General features: G+C 43.8%; 1 protein-coding gene across 5 annotated transcripts in view; it reads right to left on the bottom strand.

Annotated features, from left to right (window-relative positions):
* WDFY3 (WD repeat and FYVE domain containing 3) overlaps positions 1-20,371 on the bottom strand; it is a 140,410-nt gene that overhangs the window by 119,223 nt on the left and 816 nt on the right. The gene's annotated exons all lie outside the window — the stretch shown is intronic.

The following is a 20,371-nucleotide window of genomic DNA, read 5'->3' as shown; positions in this document are numbered from 1 at the left end:
TTCTGCTGGTGCGATCCTTCCTCATTTTTCTCAAAGTAGCACTCTTCAGTTTTAACTCAGCAGCCCAAGCTTCTGAGAAAGGCTTCATTTTGCAACAGCAACAGTTCAAAGGAATGTTCAGATGATGGGCTCTCATTCGCTCAAGAACTGTAACTAAATTTTAATTTTGTGCTTCTCTAAAAGAGCCTCCACACAGCAGACCTCATGCTGCTAAATTCACATTCAAAGTTCAACCCAACTTTCCTCCACGTCTCCCCTGACAACTCCTCTGTTCATCATTTCATTCACCGCTTTCTCCTCTCCTCGGAGATAGCAGATGAGAGAGATTCCTGGCCAAAGCCATCTCACTAGGCACATTTCTGACCGTAATTAGTGTGGATCACATTCAGATCAGAAAATAACACCCATTTTTATTCTCTACTTCACTGTGTAGCTTCATACATTGCCTAGAAGTCCTAAAAAGCACAAAAGAGAAGGATGCAGTTAACATTTAGTTCCCAAAGTTCCATTTCTGTCAAAGCAAGTATCCTGCACCAAGGAAACCCATTCTGCTGAGAGTTCAGACATGCACTGTGTAAAGAACATGAGTGAATGAGAGCCTTGCCTCAAAGCACAAGGCCACAACAAAGATCCAGCGGGAAGTAAGCTTCAGACCCAAATCATTACAGAATGGGCACATTTTGACAGACATGGGAAAAAAAGTTAACAAGATGGAATGATCTAAACCAAGGAAACATCATTCTCCAACGTGGAGTTGTGATCTCTCTTCACACACGCAGTAACCTCACTACTAGAGTGGTCCATGTGCTCAGTCACAAAGAGAAACGTTAAGAGAGGAACGCTGACAGATCAAAATTTTAACTTACTTTCCACGGTCATCCAGTTCTCCCTGTTACCACAGGCACAGGATCACACCTTAATCAGCAATCATTTCCAAGAGTTTGTAGTTAATGGGTTTGCAAATGTGCAAATTCCAAGTGTGGATCTGCAGTTGTGCTGCGCTCACTGTGGGGAGGCATGGAGGATCCTCTCTGCCTTTTTTTTCCCTTTTCATCTTTTTTTTTTTTCTTCCCATTTGCTGATGGAAGATGGGGGGGTGACTCACAGGGAGAAGGACGCAGCAGCTGACCCATGGTACAGCCTGAACCCTCCTTCCCCTCAGCATGCTCTTACTCAACTTCCTCAAGATGTATTTTGAAGGATCTGTTCCTCCTTTATGACAGCCTCAGCACTGCTCTTCTACAATTTCATTCTCTACTACTCCTCTGAAACATAAGCATACAAAAGTCCTACAAGTCCACCAAATGGAATCCAAGTTGGTCACAGTCGTTTCTCCTATTGTAAAGTTAAAACTCAAAAATAATAATTTTTAAAACTCACAGTAATGGCTGAAGTGATTTTTGGCAAAACCAAAGCAATAAAAAAAATACATCCATAAAGGGGAAAAAAAAGGACCTAAAATCTAACATTTCATTATAATTCTATTGCCTAAGAAATAACTGAACGTGAAGAAAAAAGATAAAAGCTGTCAAGATATAAATCCTGCCTGTTAAAGCTATTTAAACTCTCGCTTATTTGTGTTCTGATATTTTTTTCAGGGGAAAGAAAGTACAACAGAAACAGAATGCCAGTGCACAACTGGCAGCAGCAGGAGCTCTGGGTTAGGTTGGATGGATTAGTGCCATTCAGACACAGGCTAATCATGGTGCAATGCCTGCAGCCTCCAACAGATGCCATACAGAAATGGCACACTTGGCCTGCTGCCCATGCCATTAAAACTAGCCCAGGCGGGGCTGTTTTGAAGGAATTGGGCTTTTCAGAGCACCATCAAGACTCTTTCAGCTCATGATACAGAAACTAACTGCCGAACACCACAAATTAACAGAATAACCACATTTGCAAAATGAGGTAGATTTCATCAGAACTCAAGAAACACCACAGAAGTAATTGAGCTTGTATGTAGGAGGAAGTTTTTCACACAGAGAGTGGTGACACACTGGGACAGGTTGCCCAAGGATGTTGTGGATGCCCCATCCCTGGAGGCATTCAAGGACAGGCTGCACGTGGCTCTGGGCAGCCTGGTTGGCGACCCTGCACATAGCAGGGGGGTTGAAACTAGGTGATCTTTGGTTTTGTTCCTGATCAAATATGAAACAGAAAGCAGTTTTAAACAGTGTGAACAAATACCACTCTGATAGAAATTATTTTCATGTCTACTTAATGGTAATACAGGTTAGATTTAATGTAAACACAGGGTAGATTTACAGAGTGAAGGTGCAATGGACAGGAGGTTTGAAATAGTCTTTAAGAAGATGGGCATTTTATGGGTATGTTTTTTGTACGTGGTCATATATGAAACTCCAGCAGCAATCCACAGAGGAGAATTCACAGCTCAGTCTGTGACGCCTCCAAGAGCTGTACTGACTGTAAAGTAACCTGCTCCTCGTATGCAGCACCACGCTCACACCTCCGCAAGCTAACCCCTATCTGCAACTTGAAACTCGTGTAGAAATGTCCCTTTCCATTGCCTGTGACAGAAAATAAAACCTCCAGTAATCATCTCAAGAGTGCACTGAATCGAGAAGGAAAACTGAGATGTAGACAACAGCAGCTTGGAAAAGAAACCACCAGATTTAAAGAAAGAAAAAAAACAACCACTTTCTAAAGCGGCCAAGAAACCACTTCCTCCTAAATTGCTAAATTTCGGAGGTTTCTAGCTCAACTGCTGACTACTTTGAAACCTACTAAAGAAAAAGAGCCTTTAAAGTTATTATTCTTTATTAGATCCCAATTAATGTGCCGCCACGACCTAAGAGTTGCACTCCAGAAGTTATGTATATTTTGCTTTAATTATCAAAACTGCTAGGAAGCAATTAAAACTTTCTTGGGGGGGTATTACTTCCTATCACCAAACAAACCAACCCCAAGGACCACATGTCAAGACAGGCATCAGGAGGCAAAACAAAACCTCTTAAGAACATCCTGATTCAAATAATCTTCTCTCTTGCAGTGAACAAGGCAGAGAGAGACTCCTAGCAAGATGCTCACCTTCAAGTTCTTAAAGAATAGCCATTAGTTTGGATTTTGGTGAAGCTCTGAGGCAAGATCCTCAACTAAGCAGATTCTGAGATAAAAATGGATCTGACGCACATCTCAAAACCAAACAAACTCTTGTGTACCAGCTTCCATTGCACTGTGCTTCAGGCATTTGTTTTGGTGAGCTGGAAATACCATGCAAAGACATTTGCCACAAATATGCTCTGTTCAGGGTGACAACACATTATCCAAAGCGCTTTGTGGCAGGTCTGTAGGTGCTAGCTAGTCAGTCAGAAATTGATTTCCAAATCCCTTCCGTTAAATAAACAAAAAACACAACTGCACTTATGCAGTTGCTAGAACTATAGGGACGAGGTCTGAGCTCCAATGGTCTTCAACAGCTACAGAAGCAATGCATTAACCCAGTGACAAGTGTGACCACCAGAAATTGATTGAATATGCACAGCAGTGCGAGGCTGTACTTGAGAAACCAAAATTTAGAAACCAAAAATGAATGTTCCTCCCATGAAAAATCTGGGGAGTAGGGGTACGAACAGAAGAGACTGGAATACATGTCACACATCCACTCTTTCAGCCGCAAAGAGAACACCTTCTGCATATACGGTATCTCTAAAGCAGACTGAAGCATGCTTCCAAACTCCAACAAAACCAGCTCGCACCAAGGGGAGAGTTTGCTACGATAGACAGCACTCACACAGATCTCTACCCAAATGTCCAGTCCCCAGTGCAGACAGACACTAAGCAAGAAAATGTATCTTTTTGCATTGCTTTTTTAGCATAACACTTACTGACTCAATACAGATTTTAAACATTTGATACCCAAATTGCTTCCTGGCGTTGGACATTAATTGCTAGAGCCTATTTATGACTGATATAGATCACATTTGCTATAGAAACACAAGATATTCAGCAACCAACATGCTATGACAGATCCACCACTTCTCATCTACTGGGACCACACAGAGTATGCTCAGTTTATCTGTAAGCAAAAACCTGCAGGACAGGTTCCCAAGGGCTCCCGTCCCACCGTCCTGTGCCACACACATATCTGAAAGCCTGAACAGATCAGAATGACCCACCTGGAGTCACTGAAACTACACACCACCTCAGTGACAGCACAACATCAAACTGCCACCTGAAAATGAAGCACAAATAGGGCAAGACTTACAGTAGTTTTGCAAAGCACTCATTGTATTATTGTACATGATTATTCTATTGCCTTTATTATTGCAGCGCGATCACTCGGCTGGAAAAGATTTACAACTGACTCGTTTTATAGATGGGAGAACTGTATGTTATTTGGGGATCCAAAGTGTATGTGCACATGGAGGGGAAGGGTGGGAAGAGGAGTAGAAAGAAATGTATCCCAGGCCCATCTTCTGAAGGATGAAAAAACACCAGATATTTACTTTATTCTAATATCATGACAACAGGAAATCATAACTTTTGACCTCAGCTTAGGCAAAGGCCGTTTGCAGCAAAATTTCACTCGGATCTAAGCAAATGCCTGGCTTTGTTTTTGTTTTCTTTCTAATGACATCTAAAAAGTACAAAGCAATTCTCATGAAAAACTAACCTTTCTCTATCCATTTTGCATTTCCAATGATATACAAGGGCAGCTTTATTTTGCAGCACACTGAACTGAAGGAAAAAAACAACAAATGGGACACTGACTGACAGACGCTGGGGAGAGTAGGAAAGAACAGCATGAGAAAGAAAATAAGTTTGCAAGAGAAACAGGCTGGAGGGGTTGGGTGCAAGGGGGAGAAGATGATTTAAAAAACACCAAGCAGCACAGCAGCAGCTGGTGCCCAGGGACTGGGAAGGACTTGGGCTCCACAACAACAGCGTCAGTTGCATAATCACTGCTGCCTGAGAGCTTATACAATGTCCGCCCCTATCCTCATCAGGGAAACAAATCAGCAACAAAAAACATCCTTTCAGCCCACAGTGCAAGTAAGTGAACTGCCACATGTTAAATGCTACTACAGACAGGAGCCTCTAGTTTCCAATGCTACTTTTTAGCTTACTTGAACACAAAACATTAATTCCTACCTTACTCCTCACTAAAAACATCTTGCTTTCCCTAAAAACATGTCCTGTTACCACTGCCAAGCCACAGGAATTTACCACCTGGTCTTTCCAGCCCTGCTCTTGCACGACACATCCATGCTGCAGGAAGCTGCACATAAGGCCAAGCTGCCGGAATCAAGAGCTCTGCTGTCGCTGCAGAACTTCATGAATTCTGAGGCTTCTGGAACATTGGAGACCAAGAAACCTCAAGTACTAATGCCTGTAGTTGGCTATTTTGCAGATACCTACTGCAGAAGACACAACTTATTTCTAACAGAAACGGAGATGAAAGAACCACAGAAGAACTTCACACTGCTTAAGATGGGCAGAGAAGCTTTTCCCTGAGCTGTGCATCGCATGGACCTGTGTGCTGTGCTATGGCACAGAGCAGGAAAGGGAGGTTTGACTCAAGTGTGACAGACCAAGAACACACTGCATGCTGACTGAAGAGCAGTTGACTTGCAGCTTGCCAGCTCTGAATCAATACAGATAACTCTAGCCTAATTACAGTCCTCTCATTCAGTTCTTGGACCACAAGAATGGAAGTTTTACCTCCTCTTGCAAAAATCTGCATTTCTCCTATTGTCTCTCAGTCTCATCCCTTTGGTTCTTCTAACCTCTGGGTCAGGAGGTTTACATCTTCCCACTGTGATTTGGGCTCACGGCCCAATGCTGCTGCATTGCAGAGTCAGCAAACACATGATGCAGCAATATTCTTGAATTTCTTTGGATATGAAAATAGATGCCATTGCTGACAGACATTGAAAGCCATCCAGAGACCCCAAGGCACTTCAGAAAAAACGAAAACCCACAGCAGTGATGCCAAGATGGTCGTCCTGGCTATTTTAAGTCCTATTAGTGCTCTGAATATTGCAGAATTCTCTGAAAGCACAAGTACAGCACAACCATTTGCTTGCCTGCTCATTGCTACAACCCCAAAAAGCAGCCTTTGCTCAGCAAGGACGACTACCAGCAGCAGTGGCAGGAATCTGTGGTTCCCCTTGGGGTGGGAATACCATGATCTGTTCCAGTGGCATCACAGATGAACTGGAGAAGAAAACGAGACGCTTAACACGTTGCCCACAAGCCACTTCGGACTGTCGGCTTCTGAATAAATAAACAGATGAAAACAGACCCATCTCTAGCAAAGGGAAACAGAGAAGTTTCTAGTCCCAATGCCTTTGCACACACAAGATATTCAGAGATGGGAAACTACATGAAGGCCTGCTCTTCTCCACTGAACTCTTGAATTCCGAAGGGGCCTCAGGGAAATGACACAGATGTTACTTGAGTTCACCTTACAAGAGGAGACATGAACACAGCACAACTGACATTAAAGAAGAAAGGACTGCTGAAATACTCACTGCACTGAGACCATGCTGAGAACACCCCAATTGCAGCCACATCATCTCCACCTCCCCACAACATCCACCTCATCATTTCAGCAAGTGCAAATGGAAGCTAAGCTACGGTCTCTTTAAATATACAGCTGGCTCCTACAAGTCATGCTTGTAAATCTTCCTCTCCTGCAGTTCCAAACACGTGTCAACTTAAAATTGTTCACTTGAGGTGAGTCACTGTGCTGTACTATGACAGTATGTTTGGCTCAACTGCCATCGTTTTGCTTCAGCTCAGTGCTCAGGGAAGGGCTCCCTTCCCTCTCCTGCCAGCCCACGCACTGCTCACAGCAGAAGGGGCTCCTTCCCAGCCACAGGAGTTCTCTGCGATGCTCTCACACCTCATGCCTGACTTTCCGCAGCAACCCAAAACGTGAAGTGGAAAAGACGGTCACTGCCCCTTCCAGGAGGTGGCTTAGCAGCTCCTTCTGAAACCCAACAGCTTGCAAGTTGAAGTCAAGCATGACTACCAAAATAATTCCATTTCTTTAAAATCTGATCCCAGAACATCTCCTACCTGCATGCAATGGACATCACAGCAAAAACATACCACCTCTCTGCCACAACAGTCTATTGCAGTCACTACAGCTGTGTCTTGGCTAGCTACAACTTCAGAGGCAGTGACCACGTCAGCGGCAATTCATCAGCAACCACCACAACCATCTGCAGTTCATTTAAAACTTTGCTTTCTTTGGTATAATGGGTTGCTGCAGAGAGCAACAATCCAACCCTCAAAATTCCTTATTGTGAACATGCTACAAGGCAGCACAGCTTCATACCTAATGTCGCAGCTCAGAATTAAATAAGCCACTTACCTTCCCTAATGCTTCCGCAGCAACTCAGACTCTTGGTTAGAGACCCCTTCACAGCTCTTTGATAAACAGTGATAACGTTTCTCACTTTCAAGGACTCCCGCTTCATTCATTCAAAGACAAAAGCAACTCCAGCCCACACCTATCACTGCAGGACACTATCCCCAGGAAGCCAGGAGCAGCCCTGCTCCAGGACTCCATCATTCCAAAGCTGGCACTGTGTGTATATTTAGTTACAGGACAGATACCCGAACATTAAAGAACAAGCAAGTCAGAAATCTCAGCGCTAAGCTTCTGATGCCGCTATGTTACCCACTTCCTAACCCACAGGAAAGTGGTTTACATAAGAAGATGCAATGTGCTGATAAGTGTGTACATCTGAAAGATCACCAGCTTTAAAGACTCACTATTTAGGTGTCAAGGGTTGCTCTGTAGCCGATATTTTCCAATTAAACAGCTCTCTAGAAGTATGATCATGAAACCAGAGTCTAAGGTAACGGGAATCAAGGATGCTTGGAAGGCAATTACTTCTTTTCAAGGCTGTCTGGGTATCCTAAATATCTCTTCCAATTACAGTCAGCCAAGTGCTCCACGTCAGAAGAGCCTGTGTCCCAATAAATCTTCCCAGCTAAATTAAAAATACCTCTTTCTGCAAAGGGAGATGGAAAGAAAGGAGCAGACCAGAAGAAGAAACTGAAAAAGCAGATAAATTGTAAGCAAAGTAATTATAAATGATGCAGAAAGAAAACAGAGATGGCAAGCTTGGCATCCAGAAAGATAAGTGGAGATCCATCCAGCAGACAAGGAGGAGGAGTCAGACTACACATCTGCGGACATAAAGCTCCTAAAAATCAATTCTCTTAATTCACTAGAAGCTCAAACGCACACACTTGATCCCGACTATTTCTGTTCTATAATCCCAAAATTATAATCCTAAAACTTTCGGAATACCACCCTCTCAAACAAGCAAACAAACAAAAAGCAATAGCACAGATCAGTAATAGCAATAAGAAAAATTGTTGGCTTTCCCCCTTAAACCACTGATGGCTTTTGTCAGCGGCACGCTGTAGGAAATCCCAACTTGCTGTGTTGATCTAACAAGAACACAAATATGAGCATGCTGTTACCTAAACGCGTCAAGTTTCAGCTACTGCTTCTCTGCACAGCAAAATAAATAAGCGTAAAACTTTCATTCTCATCTCATCCCCATATCTAGATGATTTAGGGAAGTAACGCACAGAAATAAAACCAAGTCTTCTGCATCCTGTATAAAATGGAACTTCCTTAACTTAGCAACTGCCAGTCCTGTGGGCCAAAGGGAATGGCTCCAGATTCTCCAATTCTGCCACTGCTGCACTGATGACAATTCACCTGCCCTTGAATACCCAGAAAGATAAGTAACAGCAAAAGAGTTAAGTCTTACAAAACAAATATATACATGGTTTGGAATGTCAATGCTAACCCAGAGTTAAATAAGCTCAAATCAGCTGAAGCAATTCAGAAAACAAACAAATAACATCTAATTGCTTGCTGTATTTTCCCTTTGATGTCTAGGGATAATGAGTAAGATTTCCATATTTAAACATTAAAATAAAGGGTGAAGGGTAGAAGGGGAAGAAGTGTTTGGCAGGGCCACAGTCCATCATCCCTGTGCTGGAGCTCCTTGCCTGCTCCACAGCACTTCTAGGAGGGCACTGAAGGAATTCTCTGTAGCAATCTTTTTCCATTTTGGTGTTAGTCCAGAGTATGTGTTTTAAAACTGAAGACCAGTAGACTGTGTCACAGTCTCTTGAAAATCCACTGAAGTTTTTAAAAGAGTTTTCTTTGAAGGGCAGATAATTGAGATTATGATCAAAAGAACAGCATAAGGGACAAATGAGCATTCTGGGAAAGCTGCATCCAAGCACACAAACACACTCTCTCCTTTGCTTGCTTTCTCCATCACAAGCAAAGCTGTTTGCAAGAGCAGAACAGCAGACCAAAACAAAACTAAAAAAAAAGGAAGGCAAAATAATACATTTGTTTCATTTAAAATGCTCCCAGGAGCCCACGGCAGATGTAAGGAGCTGGCACTGCAAGAGAAACACCAACTGTGGAGCAGAGACGGGATTCCCTTAATAGTGGCAAGCTGGCAGAACCCTTCACCCTGCCTGTCCAGACGCACCCACATACCACACGGAAGCAGCTGAAAAACTTCTAACCATGTTGCTGTAAGTAGGGCGTATGTTCAGACAGCACCTCCTCCTCTACCAGAGAGAGCAATTACTCAACAGTGCGACCAGATGTGACAAAGAGGGGCTGCAAACAAGGGGCAGGACATCAGTGACCTTTGAGATGAAGGAAATTGAAGTAGGAATAACAGCTCTGGATGGCAGAAGACCAAACATCATCAAAGGCAGAAAGCAAATACTCCTTTCCCAAATCCCAAAACATTTTCCTCTGATGAAAGAGAAGGGCCCAAAAGCTCAGTGCAAGCCCAAGCAAGCCAGCTACTGCTCTTTCCTGACTGAAAGACAGTGAGAGAAAGTGAATTTCATGGAACCGCAACACCACTTTCCTCAGCTTGCAAGTCTGCCAGCACAGGATCTGCAGAGGCTCAGAAGGGAATCAGCCTCCCAAAAGCCACTTCAGCACACACTGCTTCTCTCCAGCACAGTATTCCTCACTGACAATGCAGCCAGCAGAGTAGAAACCAAAAAGAAACTCAAGACCAAGCTGTAGGTGTCTGAACAGTGATGTCGTATTCAAGCTACTGTAGTTCAGATTTTACAGACTCCTTTCTAAAAGATATTTCTACTTACTATCTCATCCACTTCATTTAATTGTTTGGCTTGAGATGAACACACTCTCTTAACGCAGGTACAGCCACTGCCCACCCAGGCAAGCGCATCCTGCTCAGCATCATTATGCTGGTATCATCAGCTCAGCAACTTTCCTTTAATCACATTAAGAGAACACCAGGTCAATAAGCCAGTACAAACAATAACTAACAGAAGCCAGCCATTCATGCGTTCCACTAGCCTACCTGGGTGAACACACAAGACAGATAACACATCTGGCTTCTAACGGAACAAGCTCTTTGGATCTCTTCAGGAACGGGGCAACCTTCTAACATCATCCATTTCCATACAGCCAAATGCATGGGAAGAAGGCGGTCGGGTTGCAAACAGCACTCAAAGGGGGAGGTCCTAAGCAGACAAGTAGTTACTCCACATACCACACTGACATTCTTGCAGGATGTAAAGCTGAAGAAGGCACTTTGAATACAAATAATGACTATCAACCACTTTAATGAGTGGTCTCAGTTTCTTTTCTTGGTTTTTTTTTTTTTTTTAAACACTGAGAGGCAAGTTCATTACTGAAGGTCAAGAGAGAGTTCAGAAGTAATTGGGTGGCCTTCTTTGTATGCAAACAGCTATCCATACAGCACAGGTCTCCGGAATGAGCAGGCAATGGTATCACATCATGCCCAGGAAGGGAAGCAAACCTTCTTTCACTTCATCAGTCAGACTCAGGAGCGCGACAGCGAGCCAATGAGACAGATCACCAGCCACGAGGGGCTCTCCCAGCACAGAGGCACTCACACAGCATGTCTAAAGAAGACGTTTCCATTCCACCAAAAAATGTCAGGAGCAGTGCAGTGATATTTTAATGTTTACGTGGAAAAACAGCCACTTACATTTCTGTAAGAACTACTAAAATCATCCAAGATCCATTCAAGTGCCAGATCCTTCACAAGGCAGTTGTTTTCAGCAAGGAAGGGACACTGCAGAGAGTGACAAGATGTCGAATTTGCAGACCCATTTGTGAAACTTAGATGCTTTTGGTCCTCTGTTTCACCCCTCTCCCTCTTCCACACCTTTTATTGAAAAGGCTGTAACTTACACTGGGCTACTTATTCTTCAAGATGTACACCAAGCACTTCAAGATACAGACTGAGACCTTGCACAACAAATAGCAGAAAGTAAACTACCAAGAGGAACATGTTTGGAGATGGCACTGCATTTTCAGCACAAGCCTCCAGCCCACAGTGCATTTGTAGCCATCTTCTTCCCAGCGCTGCTCAAAATACAGTTATGTTCTTGGAATCACATCACAGCAACACTCATAATAAAGCAGGATAGAATAGAGTGAGAAGTTCACTGATGTCAGAATACTTAAGCATAGAAATAAAAGAAAGGGAAGAGGAGACAACCAGGATATCCCTGAAGAAGAAAGAAACAGCATTAAGGTAGCGCACAAAATCACACAGAGATGCATCTTGCTTCTGACTGTCAGTTCATAAATAGCAGAGGGAGACAGTGAAAATGGAAATTAGGAAAGATAAATCAGAAGAAACGCATAACAAAACTCAGTACCACCCTTGCAGAGTTTGCTGTAATTAAAGAAAAGCATTATTCTTCCAGCAGGTGCAACAAACGCTGCCATACCTCCGATCAACAGCTTTAAAAACATGACTATAAATCCTCGCGGGCTGGGGAGATGGGTTGCTTAGGCAGCAGCCTTCCCTGCGGACAAGCAATTGCATGCACCAGCCATGAAAGCTCTTCTTCCTCCACCCTCCAAACCTCTCGCTGGTGGCTGCCGTCAGAGCGCTGGTAGCCAATGCCGTATTATTTCCTCCATGCACAAAGCCTGGAGACGAGTATTTCTGAACACTAAAGCAAGCAAATGCCATTCTTCTCTCTGGACACAGTTCAGTGCATGTAAGCTTTACTCTAACAGCAGCTGATGAGAGTTGGAGGGGAACAGCAGGCTTACTTTTTAACCCAGCACTTGGTGCTGTAGTCAACTGACGGACTTCAAAAGAATAAAGTCCTACAACATGTTTGCCAGACTGCTTTTCTGCTCAGCTCCTACAAAAATACTTCACTGTCATTACCAAAGAAACTGGGGGCAGGGGGGAGGGTAGGAAAGAGATTTATTCTGCTAGTTTTACTTTTTATTGCTGGATTTTACTTGTTAACTGGCAAACTGGCCACAGCCATGTAAATAGTCACTAACACAAGAGAGAAAGAAAAAGGACAAGAAGTCTTGGCAAAACACTCTTACAAGATTCTTCAAGGTATCTGCAGACAAATCCCTTTTGTCCAGTGTATGTAAATGGTAGCAATACTTGCAGTATTGAGAAAATAACAGAAAGAATTAAGGTTTTTATCTAGCCTCTACCTTCCATTCATGTGCACAAGCTATTTGTCTACAGAAGCTGCTGAAGTATTTCCATACATTAACATGAAAACATCACTGTGCACATACCGTGCTTTTTATTTTCCCTTCTCAAGTATCAAAACCATCCATAAATCCTGAGCAATACAGTTCTTCTATAAACATGGATTATTCAGAGGCTTTTTAAAATCAGGACTCTACCGAATGCCTTGCAAAGCCAACGTTCTTGGTTTCATTTTTCAAGTTAATACCCAACTTCCAGTTGAGTTGGAGTATTTCCAACAGAGCTCCTTTCCCCTTCACCCCTTACTGATTAACTACGGGCTCATCCCCTCGAACATATACCATAAGCAAAGTCAAAGGGTCAAAGGACATACACTGCTTACAGCTAATTTGCTTAAGTTCACAAAAGCAACCGACTGTCCCCTGGACAAAGGCAGAAGCCCTTCAAATGTGCCGACTTTCAGAGAGCTTCTATTAGTCCCTGCTGGGAAGGCACAGAGGCAGCCCAGAGCCACTCATTCCCAACACACAAAGGAGAGCTTTGGATCAGGTACAGGCCCCACTGTGACACACAGCTGCGTTACAATATCCACTATTTCCAACATCCATCACATAACAAAGCAGCTCACTGTCTTCATTATCATTACCGTGGAGCTACTGGGAAGTGAACCAAAACCAAAATGTATTCCAGCAGACAATGACTCTGAAGTGCGTGAGGCGTAGGCACTTCCCCACCTTCCCACTCCAAAGCAGAGTTCAGAGAAGGACCACTACCAAAGGCAAAACGAGCACAGCTCATCAGGGTCTCTTCTTCTCCACCACAACCCTCAACATAACACTACAGCACAGGCCTGAACTCTGCTCAAGAGCAACGGCTTCTAACAATATTATCACCTCATTCTTTGAAGCAATTGAGATAAGCCTCGTCTCGCATGTTGTGCTCCTCGTATCTTTCCAGTTAAAGCTTTTGCAGACAGCCCTCTATAAACAGGCTGTGAGAACAGCCCCGCTCCTCCTCTTTTCTAAACAATGATGTCAAAGAGCATGAGCAGGAAGGATGAGGGAAGTCTGTCTTCCAAACGTATTCTGCCTGTGCCAAAGGAAGCTCAGGCCTCACCTTGCTACACTCTGTGCTTCAGAGCAACAGCAACTATATGGAAGGAATGCATTCCACATCTCATCTAAAAATATATATACGTATTTAAAGACGCGCATAGTTTGGTGGAAAACATTCTTCCGAGGACACGATTTGTAAATAAACACTTCCTCTGCTTCCCTTTATTAAAATAAACATAAATTGTTCAGATCCACGTGTGCATCTGAAGCACATATGTACGTGTTTTACTGAAATATAACCAGATTATAGTGTTATATATATAATGATAGCTTTACATATATAACTGGTCATTGGGCTATGCCAACTACCACCAGAGAAACTGCAAAGAATTTCCAGAGGCAGCAAGGAATCCATTCTTTCCCCTCATTTTTCCAACACTGCTGGATCTATGATCATGTTCCCAACAAGAATCAAAGTGAAGTACTTCTGTCTCCAAAAACTGCTATGGTCAGCTGGATGTGCTGCTGCACCTTCCAACTCCAGGGTACTGAGAAGCTCAAGGAGGAACTCCCTCATCACCTCAGGACCCACTCAAAATCTGAATTCAACTTTCCTCACTATCCTCCCTCTTTCCTCACTATTTCCCTCACTGATCCTCCCCCTCTACTCTGCCCTGGTAAGACCTCATCTGGAGTACTGCGTCCAGTTCTGGGCTCCCCAGTACAAAAAAGACAGGGATCTCTTGGAAAGAGTCCAGCGGAGGGCCACGAAGATGGTGAAGGGCCTGGAGCATCTCCCCTGTGAGGAAAGGCTGAGTGAACTGGGTCTGTTCAGCCTTGAGAAAAGGAGACTGAGAGGGGACCTGATCCAGGTCTATAAATATCTAAGGTGTGGGGGGCAGAATGGCGAGGCCGGACTCTTTTCAGTGGTGAGTGGAGACAGGACAAGGGGAAACGGCTGGGAACTGCAGCATAGGAAGTTCTGCACAAACATGCGCAAGAACTTCTTTACAGTGAGGTGACGGAGCACTGGAACAGGCTGCCCAGGGAGGTGGTGGAGTCTCCTTCTCTGGAGATGTTCAAGACCTGCCTGGATGCCTACCTGTGCGACCTGGTGTAGGGAACCTGCTTTGGCAGGGGGGTTGGACTCGATGATCTCTGGAGGTCCCTTCCAACCCCTACAATTCTGTGATTCTGTGATCCTAACTACTTATGCTAAATGCTCAGAACAAACCTAATTAACAAGGAAATGGGTATCCTTTTCAATTGTATCCATGGAGATTTCATTGTTACATTTCTGCTGTACCTCACTGCTGCATGGCCCCAGACTCAAGCATCAGTGTGCCGATGGTGGTGCAGTACCTACCCTACTCCTATGCTATTTCATATCCTGTTTACTGCTTACTTCTGGCTGTTCAGAGATGCTTCCGTTCTTCTGTAAACCTAATGAAACTCACACATACAATGAATTTACTTTGTCAGAGAGGAAATCGGCAATAACAAGGCTATTGCCAGCTCTGATCATATCCTTCTCAATCTCCTTATAGTTGTGACACCCAACTCCTAGCATTTTGCCACGTGGATATTTCAAATCTGTTTCAACTCTCAGCTTGTGTTGAAAACGCAGTCTGCGTGTTTTACCAAACACAAACTGCATGCACAAGGCTCAGAAGCCAAAAAGGAAATGAATTTACTCCACACCTGTAAAATATATTTATGCAATAGCTTTCAGCCCACCACAACTGAGGGTCAGCATGCTGACAATAGAACTCTTAGGCTGGCAAGCCCAAGAACATCCAAGTTTTACATTAAGAAACACACTTCCATTTGCTTTGTTTGTCATCCTTCCATGCAGTACATTCTGTTCTGCGAGCACTCATGCAAATAGAAAGCCAGGCCTCCATCTCAGCGCCGGCTCTCAAGTGAAGCTACGAGGACCTCCACAAAATGCCATTAGTAGGTAGTCGATCTGGGCAAGAGAGCAATTGCAGAGAGGAGGCCGAGGACCACAAATGGCATTCTGAATGGTATGGAGGTGAGGCTTGGCATGAGAGCAGCAGACAGCTGTTATATTATTGTCCGCCTGCAACGAAAGCATTCTTTCCTGTTCCCGGATCAGACCACTAAAGCTCATCCTCTGCCACTCACAAAGCTTCAAAAGCTTCTGCCATTAAAACAGACATGGTGGGGGGAGGCAGATAATTTCTGAGCACCACGCAGTAATTCCACACAACACCCGTCCTCCCCAGTTCTCTGCACGCTGGGTCCAGGCACAGCATACATTCCCATTGCCACAGAGGCCTCTGTGACATGGAGCCAAAGGCCAACGGAGCGCCCACCAGCAACACACCTACTGCAAACCACTGCAGCCTCACAACAGCACGCAGTCTGATGCACCTCAGGCAGGGACTGCCGCTGATCACAACAAGCACACTTCCATCTGATTCATCTTCTTGACTACCTTTACCCTCCCTCAGGTAGCCCTGTACCCCTCTTCCTTCTGGGATTTTCCATCATCCAAGCACTAGAAACCTCTCATTTAAGAGTTCTATTTGCAAGCAAAGGTGATATTTTGTCATCTTTTTCACTGAAAAGCACAAGCAGTCCCCTGATATGCATTTTTTCCTTTTTAAATACCACATGCTTTCTGGGCACCCCAGGGATTTTCTCAGCCCTGAATTTCTCTCTCTATTCCCACAATATCAAATTATACAATTATACAAGTAAGGGATATGCTCACAGTACCACACAGCCAAAATCAAACTTCAGAAAGCCCACGGTGCATGCACTCCCTCCCTTGCTAATGTAGTTCAGTTTATGTTTTGGTTCTCAGTCAGAGCTGGGGGCAGCAAGTGACATCTAATTCTCAAAACAGTACTCAAGCTCAGTGTGCTCATTGAAGAAACACACCATCAGCTGCTACTTCACAAATATCAAGTCACATTGCTTCCAACTACTATGAGATCTTTAATATATCTTCATTTAAAAATAACAAGCACATATGGAAACATAAGAACAAAAAGCACACTCCACCTGGCAGAGTGATACTGAAGCAATGGTAAGACAACACGGGTTGAGCTACTCAGGACTAAGAACCAAGCTGTGCTCTGTAATGCACCATGATACCCCTATAAAATTCAGCACTGGAAGCCAAAACCAGGAGTACACTTTGCTCAAGAGCTCCCATCCACCTTCTGACTGCAGTCACACTGCTTCAAAAGCAGGAGACCGCAGAGAACACCAAAAGAAAACACAGGGCTGTATTTCACTGCTAGACTTTATGGAACTCCTGGTTACTGGCAGTGCTCAAAGTTCTATGCTTATGTATTTGCTAATTTGCTCCTTTGAGGTAAGCACTGAAATTCACCCTGTACTCTGAAACAGCTCACCACAGAGCCTCAGACACACGTGCATGGCCATTAGGAAGGAAATGGATGGTTCAAGAAAGGGAACAACTTCTTTCACCAGCTACCAAGATATTAGAATAATGTGTCGGGGAGATACAGGGGGCAAAACCAAGCTATAAAGCATCTGACTTTGCTAAGATAGGTGTGTAACTGCCATATACCTACCTACCCTGAAGAAGTCTGAGTTTAACCCTTACATACTTTAGAGTAATATGCAATTCCTCTGGAGTACATAAAAAAGAGATGAAGTAAGAATATCTGGAAAATCCACTTCTTTGACTTCTTCTCAAATTTATTATGGCCCACACAGCGAGTTGGCCAACCTGCTCAATGCTCCTTCCTTGTAATAAATGCATTGTAACACAATGCATCACATGTAAATAATAACAGTGTTTGCAGAAGTCTAAGATTAAACATTCTCTTAATGCACGTCTCATTGTTATAATTGAGATGCATCCACATCATCTCTCTCTTATATCCCTTAATGGCCACCCAAAAATGTAAAGCCATGTGCTTTCATACCTCTCAGTATGACCTTGTCCACTTCACGTAGCTCACTCTTCCCTAGCACAACAGCGCTCAGTTGCTTTGGACACTTCAGAAGATACTTGTTAGACATGCTACAGACAATGCTGCAAATCTGTTACCATTCTGCGATACAAGGGCACTAGCAGCTACATGCTGCAGATAGGCTGAATCCCGTACAGGACACCAACAGAAAACCAGAAAGAACAAACCAACCAACACCATTTTCCCTTAAATGAAATAGAACCTATGGGGTGGTGGTTCTCACCTAAATAGCAAACCTAATTCCACCTAAATGGCAAACAATATTTCTCCCAGTTTCAACACGGTCAGTCCTACCACCACAGCCTCAATTTTGCTCAATGAGAAGGGTGAAAAAACATATCTACGTACAAGACAAAAGAGTCCCCTGCCATTATTCAGGAGTCCCAAAACTCCAGCATCATTTTAGGAGCCACATCAATCAGGCATTTCTGCGCAGAAGAGAAATGAGAAACTGTGCGAGAGAGACAGGAACAGAGAAAACAACAGCACTGCCTGAGGGACAACCGGCCAACCCCAGCGCGCATAGGAGCCTCCTAACTACATCCTGCCACCCAGCCAGGGCAAGTGAGAGAGGCCTGGCATCAGGAGATGAAGCCTCCAGCAGAAGGCAACAGCAGGTACATGAGTGAGCCTGCTTATCCCAAGATGAAAACTTGAAAACAAAATACTGAGTTAAAGAGACATCCTGTTGCAGTTCCTTCAGGATGCCTACAAAACAAAGCAAGCGTTTTCTGAAAATAAATCGGCATTGCCAGCAATTCAAAGAAAGTACCAACGCAAGTATTTATTGTGAGCTGGACATTTCAATTGCAGTTAGCAACGCACCTACCAACAGCAACAAAAGAAAACCACGGTGAACTAAAAGCTCCAATACAAAACCATGCAAAAATCAACTGTTTTATTTCCCCATACGCATACATGTATTATGGCCCAATGACAGATTCAATTTACCACTTCAAAATGCAGGTTTTATTATAGTAAGATTTTTCAGAAAGAGACTTCCACAATTATGATGCACTGGGGGGTAAATTAGAAGCAAGATATGTGGTTTCTCACATTAAAATGTACCGTAGTCCAGCTCCTCCTCCCCCAAAATCTATTTATTTTGGACAGATGATATAAGACTTCCTTAGAGCAGGAAGTCCTGCAAGTCAGCGGCCACTGCTGAGCCAATATTTCCAGTATTTTGCAATAGGAACTTCAAATCCCTTACAAACACGAACAGAATGGCCAGTCGGCATCTGCAGGTTTGCCCTGCAGCACTTTAACAATGAGGGACCAACCATGTGCTTTCCTTTGCACAGTTCTGCTCAGCAGACTTTCAGAAACTGAGGTGAATGCCCACGACCCAACAGTACAAAGCATCCAACAGCAGCATTTGGGAGGCAAAACACTGCTCAAACTCTGCAGTTTTTAAACAATCTCATGACAGCCTTGAGTATTTCCAACAGGAAACCAACATCCATCCATACTCTCCATTATCTCCACACAGTACTCAGCCCAGAAGTCTTCCACACTTTAAGAAATCCAACTGAGCACTGGAATAAAACTGTGAAATAGATGAAGTAAGGCTTGCAGGTGTGAAATACATTGCTGAAGTCTTCTAACAGCAAGAAATGTCTGCACATCCCAAAGACTTGGTGCCACATACATACACTACTGCTGACAGTCACGCTCCAGTGACCCAGAGCTATGTAGGGAGACTGCTGAGGTACCTTCTCAGCTGATCCAGGTTACAAGATGAAACAACACAGGTTTCTGATTACAGTTGTTATTTCCAACTTGAAAATAACAAGAAATAGTTTTCTTTTTACTTAGCATCTTCCAATTACTGTTCTGAAGGCAAGTTTGCCCTCAGCTACTATGAGGTAGCTGATCTCAGGGCACAGAACTGCAAATGAGAAAACAATGTACTAGAAGGACTAACTCACATAAACCTTGAGATGGAAATGCTGCAATGCATTTCTAAATGGGCACTGAAGTTATTAAATATCACAGCAGCACTGTGCCTAACTTGCTTCACTCTGAATTGAATAGATGACCAGCTCGCTGAGAACTGCAGTATAACTCCAGCCATACAACACCCGTACTCCAAGCTGTTGGGCAAATTGGAAAAACAAACAGGTCTATTTCCCAGCAAATACATACCAAACTGAAGAACACCGTTCACTAAGAGTCTGTTCTAACACCACAGATATTTCAGGCATTCTTCTACTCAAAATATTTTGCTGTCCCCAGCATTCAGTATTGCAGAGCTGGCTCCAGCTGAACTACACAGATCCATAGCAAACGGCACAGAAATACCATCTGTGACCCAAACTTGTATCTGAAGCTGGACTGACAACACTTCATTACCAGGGTCACTGTGCAGATGCAATGTTAACAGGGCTTCACATTTCCAGTATCAAAGCTGGGAACTCTACAAAGTATTTTGCTTTATAAACATGCCTGTCTATAGCCTAACGATATCGGGAAAGAGGTGCTTATCTCATAGTGGTTGACCAACTCACAAAGCAATAATGCGCTCCATGCTTGTGAACACTACAAGTGTATTGGCATGCTGTAGGACACATGAAATACCGCACAAATGCCAGCTCATACACACTGTGCACACAGCCAACCCCACCGTGCCGCTGCTTGAGTTACATTTGCCATGGCACTAAAACGTGCCACAGATGCACTAAAACGTGTCATGATGCTATCAGGACAGCTCCCTGCAGCCCAGGTTTGGGGGAGTCTGTGATGCTGAAACCCAACACGACAAAAGCCCTCTGAGGCCACCTCTGTGTGGAATGGTCCCGAGGGAGGTGTCACTCACCTGCACCCAAGG

This window comes from Lagopus leucura, unplaced genomic scaffold (assembly GCF_019238085.1).
Source record: "Lagopus leucura isolate 7727_CA_CO unplaced genomic scaffold, USGS_WTPT01 Super-Scaffold_100004, whole genome shotgun sequence".
Classification (NCBI taxonomy): Eukaryota; Metazoa; Chordata; class Aves; order Galliformes; family Phasianidae; genus Lagopus; species Lagopus leucura.
The sequence above is the reverse complement of the archived record's forward strand: the minus strand, read 5'-3'. Positions and strand labels throughout refer to the sequence as shown.